Raw genomic sequence first — 17355 nt, forward strand, 5'->3', positions numbered from 1 at the left:
ATTCGTGTGCTACAGATTCAAACACATGCAAGCAAACTCTAAAGATTCATGATTCAACCACAACAAGCAAACAGCTCACAATGGTATGGTAAACAAGAAGATATACAAACAGAAATATGCAGATTAACAAAGGGGGAAAGTAATATAAAGCCCGCCGGAAAATGGATTTTCCGACGAGCTTACCGGCGATGTAACCGACCTTGAGGTATTTTGATTTCTTCTCCTTTTCTTCCTTCTGAACTTTGGATCCTCCTCTTCTACGCTTCCTCTCCTCTTCCGTTCTTCTTTATGATTTGGGTTTGTCTCGGTTTTGACAGGGATCTAGCTCGAGCTTGTTGAGCTTCGGTGTGAAAATCTCAACAAGTTCAAAACAGAGCTTTTTTAACTAGGGTTTTGGAATGATTTCTCCAGAGTAACGGCGCAGAAATTCGGATCCTTACCCTAACAATGGAGGGTCCTTATATAGAGCTTTGGATGTACGAGGTTTTGAATTCCTCTCTCATGAGCTTGGCAAATTAGTGGGAGAATCATTCCGTTAGGTAGCAGAATTTCTCAGAGTTAGTGGTGCTTCAAATCGGTGTGGTCCTTCAAATGGTAAGGTTTTGTCTGTAGTGAACTTACAATAACCCTCTCTTTTTACTTTTCACTGCAGTAATTGTTCTATTTTAACCACGTATGATATCCTTATGACAAGTTTTTTACTGGTTTGGATTTTACAGCTTTACTCTTCTCAATCTCCCACCAACGGTTCATGATGACTTGTGCATCACACTTCTGAAATGGTTATCAAGGTTGTTTCCATATCATGGGAAAGGAATTTGGTCACGTGTTGCCTATGCCCAGATTGGATCCGCTGTAAATTATGTTGATTTCGCTCTTTCTTATAATTTGTGGTTGTTTTGCAGGTTGGAACATCGCATCGGTTTCATTCACTGCAGTTAGCTTAATTAATCCATAGAGTGGAGGTGAATGACCCCATGACAGGGATACCGCCATGCTATTTTTGTACCATTTGTCTGCAATATTTTGGCTTGATGTAGGCTAGTATTGGCTTCTGCAGGTTTACAATATTCACGTATCGATGCGGTTTTGGCCAATGGTTGTAGGCTTGTGCTCCGTGATTCTATTACCATGAGGTTAGTCATATGCTGAAAAACCTGTTAACTTGAAATGTGATGTTGTTAGCTGTTGTGTTAGAATTTGAATGAAATTTTGCTATGGTAATGATTATTTTTGTTTTGGGTACTGAAATGAATTTCACTTTTGTAGGTTGGTGCTTTTGTAAGGATGCATTTGTGATATGCAGGTTTGGATATTGATTCCCATATCCTTGCTTGGAAATCTAATTTGACAATCTTATTAGCCTCAAAAACTGTTTCCAATGAATTTCCCTGGAAAGCAACCAATCAACAGAGCACACAGAAGCGCTTCAGCACTCTCAATATCAACCTTCTCAGAGTATTTGCCCGACAATACTTCGGGGCAACCTATGCAGGGCTTTCAGCCAATCCAGTCAAGTTTTGACCTTCCCAAATTCTCATATTGAGTTCAAAATCTGTAGGCTTTAACTTTCTTGATTTTTCAGGTTTGGTATCTTTGTGCACGACTCTTGCAAGTCTTTGTTGCTGCTGATGCATTGCTGGATGTTTGTTATGATGTATTTCGGCTAGTGGTTGTAGCACCTGTATCCGGATTCTACAGCAAGATTACGTCACAGCATGCACCTGTTGGAAAAGTTTGGATGATTGTGTGGTTTGTAAATTGACGACGTTATGTGACATGGTATGCTACATTATACCTGCAGCGAGCTGGTCTGTTTTGGATTGTGGCCGTAATCACTCAACTATGTTATGCCATTGTTTTATTTGGTCATGGATAACTTGGCATAGTAATAATGATATCATGCTAGGCGTTTTTGCAGGTTCAATGTCGCACAAGGGGCTTGGCCAAGGCTTGGAGAAAAAGCTGCAAAAAAAAGTGATTCTGAACTCTGGTGATGGAGCATGAACAATTGAGGTTTAGGTCTTTTTTTTTTAGGAAATGGTCAATAGCTGGTTTGTTGGAATTTGGCCAACCTTTGTAGAGGATTTGTCAATTCCTTATGATTTTGTAATGATGATTTTGTAAAATGGAATTTCTCAAATTAGTGTTGTATGCAAGATGCTTTTGCCGGAGGTTGAACCCGGCTGCAATTCGCCTTCGCCGCGACATCATTATTTCACAGCTTGCCTTGTGTTGTAGTTTGGATCATTTGTAGCCTCACCTTGATTTGGCTACGTTTGCTGGTGTGTTCATAGCAGGGCTCACGTTGGCGACACATTACACGGCACGATTACGTTTATGGCCGGATGGTTGGAACAAAGTGTCCACTCACCAATGACTTGTCCAAAGATTTCACTTTCAGAGGTGATTAGAATTAGGATGGATAATTTGGTATAGAGACGGGTTGTATTTTTTTGTAAATAATACCAAACTCCATATTTTTGTTTCAAATGATGCAACTTGACGGATTGTAATGATGTTTGTTTTTTTGAATGAAATTCTATTGGTTTTATTTGGATCTTGATATCTTTGCCACATTATGAACCATTGCACGTAGAGGGATCACAATAAACATGGGAATGGATCAACTTGAGATTTGTGAAGGACCAAAAAATGATGCGCTCACATACCAAACAAGACACTCAAACAAAATAATTTACAACTCGTACTTATAGACCACAGCACCATTTGAAATCAATCCGGGCATTTTGTGAATGGAGTGCGTGACAATATGTGGTGGGGCTATAACATGACAAGAGAGGATGTCCCACAAGCAACTAAGTTTTGTGCCGTGTTGATCATAGAACTTTAAAGGGTTTAGATTCCTATATATGACTTGGCCCAAGTCCATTACAAAGAGATGTGGAAATCAAGGTTTGCTGGTTAAAAATATGTCGTGGTATCCGTGAGAAAAATAAATCAGGACAAAATCGGGGTATGACAGCTGCCCCTATTTAATTACCTTGACACAGAAGGTAAGAATGACTGTAGTCTTCGTACATTCATGGAGGAAGATAATTAAATACGAAAATACCCGGATTTTGTCCTTTGAAATGTGTGGAGGAATGCAGAAAAAATAATGCAAGAAGAAAATGTGGTGAGAAGTATGGTAAGAAAAGGAATTGTCAGCACAATATCTTGGATAATTACAATCGAGGTATCCCATTAAAGGAATGATGTCCTAACTGTATCCAAAACTGTCTGGTAATAAATAGAAAAATGTTCCTAAAACTGAATGAGACTCTTCATGCTGATGAAGCAGCATCTCAAACAGCAAAAGATGAGATTCTCTGTATCGAGTCGAAGCAGCATCTCATATGATAGAATCAAGATATTCCGAACAAGGGAATGATACCTTGATTGAATCTGAGACTCTCCGAGGATACTAGAGCAGTATCTCAAAAGAAAAACTGGAATGAGACTCCTCATATTGACGAGACAGCATCTCAAACAGCAAAAGATGAGATTCTCTGTATCGAGTCGAAGCAGCATCTCATATGATCGAATCAAGATATTCCGAACAAGGGAATGATACCTTGATTGAATCTGAGACTCTCCGAGGATACTAGAGCAGTATCTCAAAAGAAAAACTGGAATGAGACTCCTCATATTGATGAGACAGCATCTCAGACAGCAAAAGATGAGATTCTCTGTATCGAGTCGAAGCAGCATCTCATATGATCGAATCAAGATATTCCGAACAAGGGAATGATACCTTGATTGAATCTGAGACTCTCCGAGGATACTAGAGCAGTATCTCAAAAGAAAAACTGGAATGAGACTCCTCATATTGATGAGACAGCATCTCAGACAGCAAAAGATGAGATTCTCTGTATCGAGTCGAAGCAGCATCTCATATGATCGAATCAAGATATTCCGAACAAGGGAATGATACCTTGATTGAATCTGAGACTCTCCGAGGATACTAGAGCAGTATCTCAAAAGAAAAAACTGGAATGAGACTCCTCATATTGATGAGACAGCATCTCAGACAGCAAAAGATGAGATTCTCTGTATCGAGTCGAAGCAGCATCTCATATGATCGAATCAAGATATTCCGAACAAGGGAATGATACCTTGATTGAATCTGAGACTCTCCGAGGATACTAGAGCAGTATCTCAAAAGAAAAAACTGGAATGAGACTCCTCATATTGATGAGACAGCATCTCAGACAGCAAAAGATGAGATTCTCTGTATCGAGTCGAAGCAGCATCTCATATGATCGAATCAAGATATTCCGAACAAGGGAATGATACCTTGATTGAATCTGAGACTCTCCGAGGATACTAGAGCAGTATCTCAGAAGAAAAACTGGAATGAGACTCCTCATATTGATGAGACAGCATCTCAGACAGCAAAAGATGAGATTCTCTGTATCGAGTCGAAGCAGCATCTCATATGATCAAATCAAGATATTCCGAACAAGGGAATGATACCTTGATTGAATCTGAGACTCTCCGAGGATACTAGAGCAGTATCTCAAAAGAAAAACTGGAATGAGACTCCTCATATTGATGAGACAGCATCTCAAACAGCAAAAGATGAGATTCTCTGTATCAAGTCGAAGCAGCATCTCATATGATCGAATCAAGATATTCCGAACAAGGGAATGATACCTTGATTGAATCTGAGACTCTCCGAGGATACTAGAGCAGTATCTCAAAAGAAAAAACTAGAATGAGACTCCTCATATTGACGAGACAGCATCTCAGACAGCAAAAGATGAGATTCTCTGTATCGAGTCGAAGCAGCATCTCATATGATCGAATCAAGATATTCCGAACAAGGGAATGATACCTTGATTGAATCTGAGACTCTCCGAGGATACTAGAGCAGTATCTCAAAAGAAAAACTAGAATGAGACTCCTCATATTGATGAGACAGCATCTCAAACAGCAAAAGATGACGAAATTCTCCATATAAATGAAGTAATATCTTTAAAGAATGAATGTTTGTTGGGGAGATATTCTTAGAAAAGATTCCTTTTGGAGGAAATATGCTGAAGAAGCCCTGCAGGGGAGAAGCTCATAAGAGACTTTTATGGTAACCTCTGCTTGGGGAGCAACGGTAGCAAAGAAAATGTTGGGAATATCACTATCACCCACGAAGTTGAGAGAAATGACTGGCCAGGAAATGATTCCATGAGCGTATGTAGGGTAATTACTTTATTTGAGAAAATGAGGAAAATCTTGGATAGATGTGAATGACCTTAGATCCTTATCATATTATGTTTGATTTTCGCGTGATGTTCCACTTTGGGTGGGAATGCCATGCATGGGAGGATGCCTGAGGTGTATGCATTATGCATTTGCTGGGGATATTCAACTGTGCATATAGGAATGCGAATCGTATGAGGTTATGCATATGGATGCCAATGATTGATATGATTACTTCTTGGTGAATCTTCCTATTTGGTAGGAAAATTATGTATGTAATTGATGCATATGGCGCATGTGATGCAAGTGGGAATGCAATTGGGTAATTGGAATATTTCTGGATTGATCTCCCTTTTGAAGGTGAGACTTTCTGGGTACCAATGTTGATTGGATTTGAGTTTATGAAGATGCCAGCAAAATGGACTTTCAATGGTCGCTAATATGGACTGGACTTTGGTTTTGGAGGATGCCAACAAAGTGGACTTTTATTTTGGTAGTTGCCAATATGGATTGGACTTTTTTTGGTAATTGCCAATTTGGATTGGACTTTGGTTTGTGAAAGGTTTTGACTTCCCGACATCCGACCTTTTGACGATGTGATGATTGAATGATAGATGTGGATGCTTTTGGTGCCCCAAGTTTGATCATTTGCTGATAGACTCTGTGCTTGTTCTTGAGAGAACCTCAACTTCTTTGCCTGATATGCCTTGATGGTTTATAAATAATTTTGTGAGCGTAGCGACGTAATCAATGCACGATGATTATGCTTTTGCTCTGCCCCAAGGCTCTTTGGAACTTGTCTGCCCCGACCTGTAGGGTTTTTGAAGGAATTCTCCTTTGAAAGGAAACCCTGGGAATGACTATACCATGGACTGAACCAAATTTTGCCCCAGTGTATGAGTCTTGCAGTGTTTTGCCCTTGATTGAGATTTTGAAAGGTGTGCCCCAGATTGACTGAGTATGTCGTAATAATTTGCCTCCTTGATCCACTGATGCTTGGAGATTTCTTTCAGTCTGATCAGTTTCTAATCATTGGATACCATGCCCCTAATCCATAGGGTTAGGAAGTAGTCTTGATTCGGGTCAACATTTGACAAATGATCAAGTTCTTCTCTGATTGCTTCTTTGAAGCTTCTTGACGTCAAGTACTTACTTGCAGTTAAAATTGTTTATTTAATCAATGGTAATTTTAATGCGATATTCATGCAGATTTGAAAAATCATTTATTGAGGTGATGTGATAGTGTGTGACGAATGAACCATTAGTTCAAACGCATTGCTGATTTAGCTAGTGCGAAAGATACAATGAGAATATGATGCCAATACAGGTGATTAGCAAATATTTAGGAGTCAGTTTACGCAACCTTGTTGTAGTATGCTTTCAGAATAAACCCTACCTCAATTAGGTCTTTTGAGGGTTGTAACGTGGCTTGGTTCATGGTTATTGAAACAAAGGATGTAAGGCTCAATTTTTTAACCCACCCCTTCTTCATGATGATCTCCAATCCTACGTTCAGTTAAGTGAACACACACGTTCGACTTTTGGCAGTGTAAAGATGAGGGTCCAAGATTCGCTTGAAATGGCAGTCACCTTATTTTGCTTTTCATGAATGTTGGTGACCCTTTGATTCTTGACATGGTGGTCATTGAAGCTTGTTTTATTTCGTTGAGGTTTTTCATGACCTCTTTTGATTTTCCTTTGATCCCTAACTTTTGCCTGGACTGCTTTTTGAAGCTTTTTAGTCCATCGGGATTGCCCTAATTTTTGCATAAGTCTCCTTTTTGGGTGTTCGACTTAGCGGGCTATTTCTTTGATTTTTTTTTATTATGATTGCCAAGTCAAGGGTCTTTCAAGAACAACCTACATCAATCTTGGGATATTTCAAGGTTCCTTCGACATTTTAGGAAGTGTACGAAGTATGGCATGTAGTTGATCCATATATAAGATATTTTGTCTTGTAATCCAAATGTATAGTTAGATTAACTGAACACTACCCTACCCCGGGTTAAACATAAGGTTTTGTAAATCCGAAAGAACTCCTACTTCTAGGCTCGAAGTGGTTGACTAGGGATTAACTCCTTATCTCTCCAGTGTTTGGGGATTTGAAACAATGCCTGTACATCATCAGCAAGGTTTTATCCGAAAGCATACAATCAACAATTATGGGTATTTCGTTTTCGTCATTCTCCCTTCAATCTTTGCTAAAACAACAGTTTGATAAGTGGATGGGAGAAATATTTTTTATATCAATGGAAAAAATGAGTGAATACGAAAGGATTCGTTCAAAACATGCATAATAATTTCATTAATATTACCATTAAAGGAAATCAACAATACTTGAAAGCAGATAAGTACTTAACATGCAAAGAAAAATACAAATGAAATGCGATGAATAGCCAAATGATTGCCAATGTAGAGGAATCTCTCTCATGCCTGGTTCACTGTTGGGCTATCCTTCTTCATAGTGGTGGTAGCTCTGCTCGTCGAGACTAATATGACAATCATCTTCAGACCTATTCTCGAAAATCTCTTCCACAGTTTGGACTGATGGACCCCCATAGCTAGGCGAAAAAGTATTATTGATTTGCAAGCTTCGAGGCACAAGTGAGAACATCTTGGAATCAATCAGATTTTGTATCTTGCTTTTGAGCACCTTACAGTCTTCAGTTGAATGCCCTTGTGCCCCAGCATGGAAGTCACATCGGGAGTTGGCGTCAAAACTTGGCGGATATGGAGGACTTACTGTCTTTATCTCCTTTGGCACTATCAATCCTCTCTTGATCAAATATGGAAGTAATTGACTGTATGGCATTGGAAGCGGATCAATGTGTCTCTCTGGCTTCCTTGGCCTTTGTTGAGCATGCTGACGATGCTGATGCGGAGTATTCTGCCGTTTGTATGGCTGTTGAGGTGGAATCCATCGTTGATATTGAGGAGGTCCTTGAGTTGTAGGATACTGACCATATGGAGAGAATGTTGTCTGGTGTGAAGCTTGTGGAGCTTCCCAAACTGCATTAATTTCAGCCTCTTCTTCCTTTTGGGAACTGGGAATAGATTCACTCTCTATGCTCTGGCTATTTGAGGCGCATTGGATTTTTCCACCTTTAAGGCCATGCCCGATGCGTTCTCCAATTGATACCAAGTGAGCGAAGTCTGATGCTGCACTGCTAATCATCCTTTCGAAGCAAGGACTTTGCAATGTATCCCTGAATAATTCCATTACTTCTTTGTCTAAGAGTGGTGGTTCAACGCGAGCTGCTAACTCTCTCCATCTTTGGGCATACCCTCTGAAGGATTCGTTGCTTTCCTGAGATAAGGCTCTCAACTGCCTGCGATCGGGAGCCATGTCCAAATTGTATTTGTACTGCTTCAAAAAGGAGTTAGCTAGGTCCAACCATGACTGAATGCGACTCCTTTCTAACTTCATATACCAACTCAATGATGCCCCAGTCAAACTGTCCTGAAAATAATGAATCATTAGCTTATCATCGTGGGCATGAGAGGTCATTTTTCGACAAAACATCACCAAATGGTGCTTTGGACAGCTATCCCCTTTGTACTTCTCAAATTCTGGTATTTTGAATTTTGGGGGTATAACTAGGCCAGGTACCAAACACATGTCTAAGGCACCCTGTTCAATAGTATCTCGTCCTTCTAAGGCTTTGAGCTTTTTCTCTAGCACACGGCATCTTTTAGCAATCTCATCATCTTGTGGTTGTTCAATATTAACCAATAGACTTGTTCCATGTGAATCTGGCACAGAGAATGCAAAGCTATGATACTCAACACCATCATGATATGAGGAACCCTTATCTCGAACAATATGACGTTCTTGTACAACCGAGTTATTAACTGGGGTTTGCACAGGCCGAGGTTGGGTAAGATCATTTATTGGAGGCGGAACTTCATTCTCAATAACTGCGGTCTGTTGAACGTTGTCATCTCTCTTTGCTAAAGCTATCATTGCCTCCACAAGTTGGTCTACCTGGTTTTTTATTGAGTCCACATCTCCTCTCAAAGCAATGTGACTTTGCTCTAATGGATCCATAAGCTTTCCAGAACTACTTCAAGTCTGATACGAATGTCGGGAATCCAACTTGAGGTTATGGACAAATGGTGGGATGAGTTTTTTGTTTACGGAGATGATATGCAATTCATGCTGATGAGATGAGAATGCATGAAATTTTGTATTTAGGTATGCAAAGGAAATGTAATTCAGGTATAGTTAGGATCCAGGATATCACGAGTATCATATGGTACACCCTATAAAGAGGTTCTATGTTCTCTACCCCACACACAAGGATTGCTCTAAGGTTATCCATTTTCATGATAAGAACTTAGAGTCATGGACCAAGTTCAGTCTTCCATCGCAATAATGGGCTAGCCACATTGAAATGGAAGTTCTGAATCGGTCTATTCTAAGTGGGATCCTCGTATTGTACGAACAGGGTGTACACCCTTCGGTTCAATACTACACGATCGCCAATCATGAAGATGGACTTCAGTTTAAGATGAGGTTCCCAGAGTCATGGACCATGTTCAACGTTTCCTCGCAATGATGGGCTAGCCACATTATGATGGAAACCCTGAACAGATCTACTCTAGGTGGAGTTCTCGTATTGTCCCAATGAGGTGTACACCCCCCGGTTCAATACTACACAACTCCGGGTTCTAAGTTCTTCTCAAAGTTCGGGTACGGAGCTCATCTCACGACATATGCCAAGTACCATAGATCACCCAACACAATAGCAGAATAAATTATATAACATAAATAATACATCAAGATATACAAAAGCAAATGAAAGCGATATTCTAACATTCATAGCAAATTGACTAAGTTAGGCTTGGCTCTCTCTAGCTTGGAGCGATGTCCCCAGCAGAGTCGCCATCTGTCGCACCTCGAAAAATACGGTTCCTCGCGATGGTCGCGGAAAAATTAGTTCGAACAGAGTCGCCACCGAACTTTATTTATCCCAATGAAGGAATGGGAAAATATCGATAAAACCTTTGAAAAATTAGAATAATGGTCGTCGCAACCATATTCGGGTTCGGGAGTCGATTACGCAAGGGGAAGGTATTAGCACCCCTCACGTCCGTTGTACTCAACGGGAACCTTTTAGTCTAGTTTGCTATTTGAATGTTAGTTAAATGTTATTTGCTTTCTTCGAGTAATTTAAAATTGATAATAAATATGGATGAAGACCTCAGGAGGGAAAAGGGGAGGTTTTTTATTAGTGTGCTCGCCAAGATCTCGCAATCTCGTGCCTACGTATTCCTTATGGTGTAATAAGGAAATCAGAGCATTCGTAGTTCGGGCAACTACGGTTTTTGTTGGTGTCTTTTAATGAACGACTGTGGAGATCGCGTTCTAAAGGCTAAACGCTGGCTTGTATACTCTCGGCGGAGGCTTAAGCATTGGTTTGTTATGCGCGTTAGAAAGGATTAACAGTGTTCTTTTGAAAAGAATTTTTAAGTTGTTGGTCGCACGGGGGCGAGGAATTAAGTTTGATTTGTGAAGATGTTTTGAATTTATCGATTGTGTTTTAATTTGATGACGAAGATTCGAGCAATGTGGCGTACGCCAATTATTCGAATAATCGAGAGATAATAAAGCGGAAGCTTACTATTCTCCTTTTCATTCAAAATTAATTATTAAAAATAAGGCTTTTAGAATTAATAAATAATTTGGAGGAGTGATATTAATCTTATGGAATTTTTAGGGTTTAAATTGAATGACGAAGATCCGAGCAATATGGCGTACGCCAATTATTCGAATAATCGAGAGATAATGAAGCGGATGCTCACTAATCTCCTTTTCATTCAAGATTAATTTAAAATAATACTTTTAGGATTTGTAATTAATCGAGGGAGTAATTTTAGTTAAGGAGTTTTGGGGTTTTAATTAAATGACAAAAATTCGAGCAATATGGCGTACGCCAATTATCCGAATAATCGAGAGATAGTGAAGCGGATGCTCACTAATCTCCTTTTCATTCAAGATTAATTTAAATAGTGTTTTTAGAATTTGTAATTAATTTGAGAAAATAATCTTAATTTTATAGAATTTTAGGGTTTTTAATTAAATGACGACAATTCGAGCAATATGGCGTACGCCAATTATTCGAATAGTCGAGAGGTAGTAAAGCGGAAGCTTACTATTCTCCTTTTCATTCAAAATTACATTATTAAATAATTTTAAGAGAATATTAGAATAATTAAATTGGGAAAATGATTTTAATTTTATAGAGTTTTTTAAGGTTTTAATTAAATGACGACAATTCGAGCAATATGGCGTACGCCGATTATTCGAATAGTCGAGAGGTAGTAAAGCGGAAGCTTACTATTCTCCTTTTCATTCAAAATTACATTATTAAATAATTTTAAGAGAATATTAGAATAATTAAATTGGAAAAATGATTTTAATTTTATAGAGTTTTTTAAGGTTTTAATTAAATGACGACAATTCGAGCAATATGGCGTACGCCAATTATTCGAATAGTCGAGAGGTAGTAAAGCGGAAGCTTACTATTCTCCTTTTCATTCAAAATTAAATTATTAAATAATTTTAAGAGGATATTATTTAAGTATGGTGAATTAGGGTTAATGTGTCTGGATAAAGCCTATGTGGTATTAGATCGAGATTGACCTTATTTTAGGAAAAGAAATACTTATTAATACTAATATTTAATCTCCTATTTAATTAATATTCCAACGAAGTAAACAAAGATATGAATTAAAATAAATAATAATCAATAATCAAACTAAATAATATTTCTACTATCTTTAACTAATCATAGTTGTTTTAGTATTTTTTTTATAAAAAATAATACCTAAACCGAATAAGATAAATCAGGATGTATGAGGAATAAGGAGGGGGTGAAGCCCCGAAACACCAAACTATAGAGGCCCAACAGAGTTCTTAAACTAAGAGGGACTCGGAGTTGGCCCTAAGGCCCGCAACTTTCCTACACCAAAAACAATCAATCAGCAAAAAAAAAGAGTGGGCCTTAAGCCCAATTTTAACAATCTGTCTAGAAGCATGAGGAAAGCGAGGGGGCGTCGGTTGAGTGACCGTTTGGTCTTTCCCAAATAATAAATAAAAAAACGCACGCGTGCCTCCTTGAGAATTGCCAACCTTCGCTAATATCCATTAATTTGCCAACTGTTCTCATTAATTAAACATAAAACCAAAAAAAATAAACACTGCTGAAGGATCAGTCTTAAAGCGTAAAAACCAAAAGGGACGACACGTTTCGTCTTCTTCACTCGGCCTCTCGTGGATGCTAAACCATAAAAGGTCATTTCCCTGAACCTTCAATGAAAATCCCCAAAACAAAACTCTAATCTAAGCCTTAAACCTAAATCTAACGAGTAACCAAACATTCGTGTGCTACAGATTCAAACACATGCAAGCAAACTCTAAAGATTCATGATTCAACCACAACAAGCAAACAGCTCACAATGGTATGGTAAACAAGAAGATATACAAACAGAAATATGCAGATTAACAAAGGGGGAAAGTAATATAAAGCCCGCCGGAAAATGGATTTTCCGACGAGCTTACCGGCGATGTAACCGACCTTGAGGTATTTTGATTTCTTCTCCTTTTCTTCCTTCTGAACTTTGGATCCTCCTCTTCTACGCTTCCTCTCCTCTTCCGTTCTTCTTTATGATTTGGGTTTGTCTCGGTTTTGACAGGGATCTAGCTCGAGCTTGTTGAGCTTCGGTGTGAAAATCTCAACAAGTTCAAAACAGAGCTTTTTTAACTAGGGTTTGGAATGATTTCTCCAGAGTAACGGCGCAGAAATTCGGATCCTTACCCTAACAATGGAGGGTCCTTATATAGAGCTTTGGATGTACGAGGTTTTGAATTCCTCTCTCATGAGCTTGGCAAATTAGTGGGAGAATCATTCCGTTAGGTAGCAGAATTTCTCAGAGTTAGTGGTGCTTCAAATCGGTGTGGTCCTTCAAATGGTAAGGTTTTGTCTGTAGTGAACTTACAATAACCCTCTCTTTTTACTTTTCACTGCAGTAATTGTTCTATTTTAACCACGTATGATATCCTTATGACAAGTTTTTTACTGGTTTGGATTTTACAGCTTTACTCTTCTCAATCTCCCACCAACGGTTCATGATGACTTGTGCATCACACTTCTGAAATGGTTATCAAGGTTGTTTCCATATCATGGGAAAGGAATTTGGTCACGTGTTGCCTATGCCGAGATTGGATCCGCTGTAAATTATGTTGATTTCGCTCTTTCTTATAATTTGTGGTTGTTTTGCAGGTTGGAACATCGCATCGGTTTCATTCACTGCAGTTAGCTTAATTAATCCATAGAGTGGAGGTGAATGACCCCATGACAGGGATACCGCCATGCTATTTTTGTACCATTTGTCTGCAATATTTTGGCTTGATGTAGGCTAGTATTGGCTTCTGCAGGTTTACAATATTCACGTATCGATGCGGTTTTGGCCAATGGTTGTAGGCTTGTGCTCCGTGATTCTATTACCATGAGGTTAGTCATATGCTGAAAAACCTGTTAACTTGAAATGTGATGTTGTTAGCTGTTGTGTTAGAATTTGAATGAAATTTTGCTATGGTAATGATTATTTTTGTTTTGGGTACTGAAATGAATTTCACTTTTGTAGGTTGGTGCTTTTGTAAGGATGCATTTGTGATATGCAGGTTTGGATATTGATTCCCATATCCTTGCTTGGAAATCTAATTTGACAATCTTATTAGCCTCAAAAACTGTTTCCAATGAATTTCCCTGGAAAGCAACCAATCAACAGAGCACACAGAAGCGCTTCAGCACTCTCAATATCAACCTTCTCAGAGTATTTGCCCGACAATACTTCGGGGCAACCTATGCAGGGCTTTCAGCCAATCCAGTCAAGTTTTGACCTTCCCAAATTCTCATATTGAGTTCAAAATCTGTAGGCTTTAACTTTCTTGATTTTTCAGGTTTGGTATCTTTGTGCACGACTCTTGCAAGTCTTTGTTGCTGCTGATGCATTGCTGGATGTTTGTTATGATGTATTTCGGCTAGTGGTTGTAGCACCTGTATCCGGATTCTACAGCAAGATTACGTCACAGCATGCACCTGTTGGAAAAGTTTGGATGATTGTGTGGTTTGTAAATTGACGACGTTATGTGACATGGTATGCTACATTATACCTGCAGCGAGCTGGTCTGTTTTGGATTGTGGCCGTAATCACTCAACTATGTTATGCCATTGTTTTATTTGGTCATGGATAACTTGGCATAGTAATAATGATATCATGCTAGGCGTTTTTGCAGGTTCAATGTCGCACAAGGGGCTTGGCCAAGGCTTGGAGAAAAAGCTGCAAAAAAAAGTGATTCTGAACTCTGGTGATGGAGCATGAACAATTGAGGTTTAGGTCTTTTTTTTTTTAGGAAATGGTCAATAGCTGGTTTGTTGGAATTTGGCCAACCTTTGTAGAGGATTTGTCAATTCCTTATGATTTTGTAATGATGATTTTGTAAAATGGAATTTCTCAAATTAGTGTTGTATGCAAGATGCTTTTGTCGGAGGTTGAACCCGGCTGCAATTCGCCTTCGCCGCGACATCATTATTTCACAGCTTGCCTTGTGTTGTAGTTTGGATCATTTGTAGCCTCACCTTGATTTGGCTACGTTTGCTGGTGTGTTCATAGCAGGGCTCACGTTGGCGACACATTACACGGCACGATTACGTTTATGGCCGGATGGTTGGAACAAAGTGTCCACTCACCAATGACTTGTCCAAAGATTTCACTTTCAGAGGTGATTAGAATTAGGATGGATAATTTGGTATAGAGACGGGTTGTATTTTTTTGTAAATAATACCAAACTCCATATTTTTGTTTCAAATGATGCAACTTGACGGATTGTAATGATGTTTGTTTTTTGAATGAAATTCTATTGGTTTTATTTGGATCTTGATATCTTTGCCACATTATGAACCATTGCACGTAGAGGGATCACAATAAACATGGGAATGGATCAACTTGAGATTTGTGAAGGACCAAAAAATGATGCGCTCACATACCAAACAAGACACTCAAACAAAATAATTTACAACTCGTACTTATAGACCACAGCACCATTTGAAATCAATCCGGGCATTTTGTGAATGGAGTGCGTGACAATATGTGGTGGGGCTATAACATGACAAGAGAGGATGTCCCACAAGCAACTAAGTTTTGTGCCGTGTTGATCATAGAACTTTAAAGGGTTTAGATTCCTATATATGACTTGGCCCAAGTCCATTACAAAGAGATGTGGAAATCAAGGTTTGCTGGTTAAAAATATGTCGTGGTATCCGTGAGAAAAATAAATCAGGACAAAATCGGGGTATGACAAGTAGGCTTTAAGTATGGAAGGTTTCATCAACCCTAAACCAAACAAATCATGACCTAGGTGGATTTCATTAGCCCATAAGTTCAAGACTCCATAATTCCCTCAAAGAAAATCCAAATGACATGAAATAAGACAAAATCAAATACTAGAGACAAAAATAATATGGGTCCATGTTGGAAATATGTTTAGAATAATAAAAATAGGTGGTCTAAAAAATAAAAGAAATTGGAAATAAAATATGATGAAAATAAACAAAATATATTTGAAATAAAATAAAATGTGACAGAATGCAAATGCGTATGCGGGTATTTATCACGATTTTTGTTTTATTTTTAAAAAAAATGTGTGAAAGAGAGGGATTTTTTTTATAATGGTGCTCACCAATGATTGTGACCCTTGTGCCTACGTATCACTCATCGGGGATGAGGAATCAGAGCTCCGTAGTTCGGAGTAGAAAATGTTTGTGTGTTTGATTGATTTTACCTTCGAGAAAAGAGTTTTCGGGATGGGTGCCCTAAGGTACAAAAATTAGGTTTGATGGGTTGGTTGGTTTTACCTTGAACCATGGTTTATGAAAAGAATGTTTGTGATTAGATTGCACTAAAGTCTAGGAGCGGAGGTGAATATTCTAGATAACAAGCCAAGCGTATTACATCTAAAATAATCAGAGTGAGGGTAAGAATGCTCCATTCTCACTCATTCTCCACCACTTAAGGCTCGTGGCGCACAATATTAATCTTAGTTACTAAGTATATTAAATTTGATAAGGAAAATGCCACTTGACATTGAATCAAGGGTTTGTTTATTTGATTATGAAATTTGGCTAATGCAACATGAATGCAAGGTAACCAACAAGAAAATAAAGGGTCTCATTATAAGGTAGCCCAAGAGAAAGCCTTATGTGTGCAAAAGTGACCTAAGCTAAACAAAGGATAACGGTCTTACAAACATGTCCCCCTAAGGTGGTGCCATGATGTCATTCTTCCAACCGGATTGTAAGCACAAATGAGACCCAAATTCCACCAAGTATCACAAAGGTAATGCAAAAGGCCTCTAAGCAAAGATCCTAGGATGAGATCCTCTAAGTCCAACTTGTTAAGTGAAATGTATTATTTTTGGTCTTATAATTTTATCATGTTTTTGTTGTTTTTAAATTTAATGATAACAATAAAGCAAAGACAAATGATAAAGTATGCATGATGAGTTTGTAATGATAATGGTGATGAGTACTTAAATGTAAATGACATAAAAGTAAATAACAATGATAGTAACAATAATAAAAGGTTAGTGGTAATAAAGTTAAGTTAAGTTAGTATTATGAACAATGGACCAACACTTGAGGATTATATATCCTTAAGTCAATAGATTCAAAATATGGCGTATCAAGGGATAAGTTATCACTGGTGCAAAGTATGGAAAATGATCAATGGATCAACTTACCATAGATTTGTAACAATGAAATTTATTCAACCCCAAGTCCATCTATCAATAGATTCACAAAAGGAAGACTATACAAAACTCAAGGTTGAAAGTTTAATGATTGATTAAGTTATTAAGTTAGTAGTGTATAAGATCAAGGTATAATATTGACAAGATAGTAAGGGTTAGTATAAGATATAAACAAATAAATATAATATGTTAGTGGGTTAGTATGAACCAAAAGAAATAACAATGAAATCACAAGTAAGCATATGTACAAGTAAGACTTCAGCCACAAGTCAAATAACTCAAGTTGTTTGAAATAGGGGCAACTTATCCATGCTTCAAAGTACCATGTATGAACACTTTTTCAT

At 38.2% G+C, this 17355-nt stretch overlaps 1 long non-coding RNA gene across 6 annotated transcripts; it reads left to right on the forward strand.

Annotated features, from left to right (window-relative positions):
- The first annotated feature begins 321 nt into the window (after positions 1-321).
- LOC127117663 (uncharacterized) lies at positions 322-14607 on the forward strand. 6 transcript variants are annotated; one of them, XR_007802022.1, is made up of 5 exons: positions 322-594; positions 720-791; positions 906-965; positions 1061-1136; positions 13849-14607. It is a non-coding gene; the product is annotated as an uncharacterized LOC127117663 (long non-coding RNA). The 6 variants fall into 6 exon arrangements; XR_007802020.1 differs by lacking the exon at positions 1061-1136 and adding an exon at positions 13640-13715; XR_007802018.1 differs by lacking the exons at positions 906-965; positions 1061-1136 and adding exons at positions 13485-13544; positions 13640-13715.
- The last annotated feature ends 2748 nt before the right edge of the window (positions 14608-17355 follow it).

This window comes from Lathyrus oleraceus, chromosome 1 (assembly GCF_024323335.1).
Source record: "Lathyrus oleraceus cultivar Zhongwan6 chromosome 1, CAAS_Psat_ZW6_1.0, whole genome shotgun sequence".
NCBI classification, from domain to species: domain Eukaryota; kingdom Viridiplantae; phylum Streptophyta; class Magnoliopsida; order Fabales; family Fabaceae; genus Lathyrus; species Lathyrus oleraceus.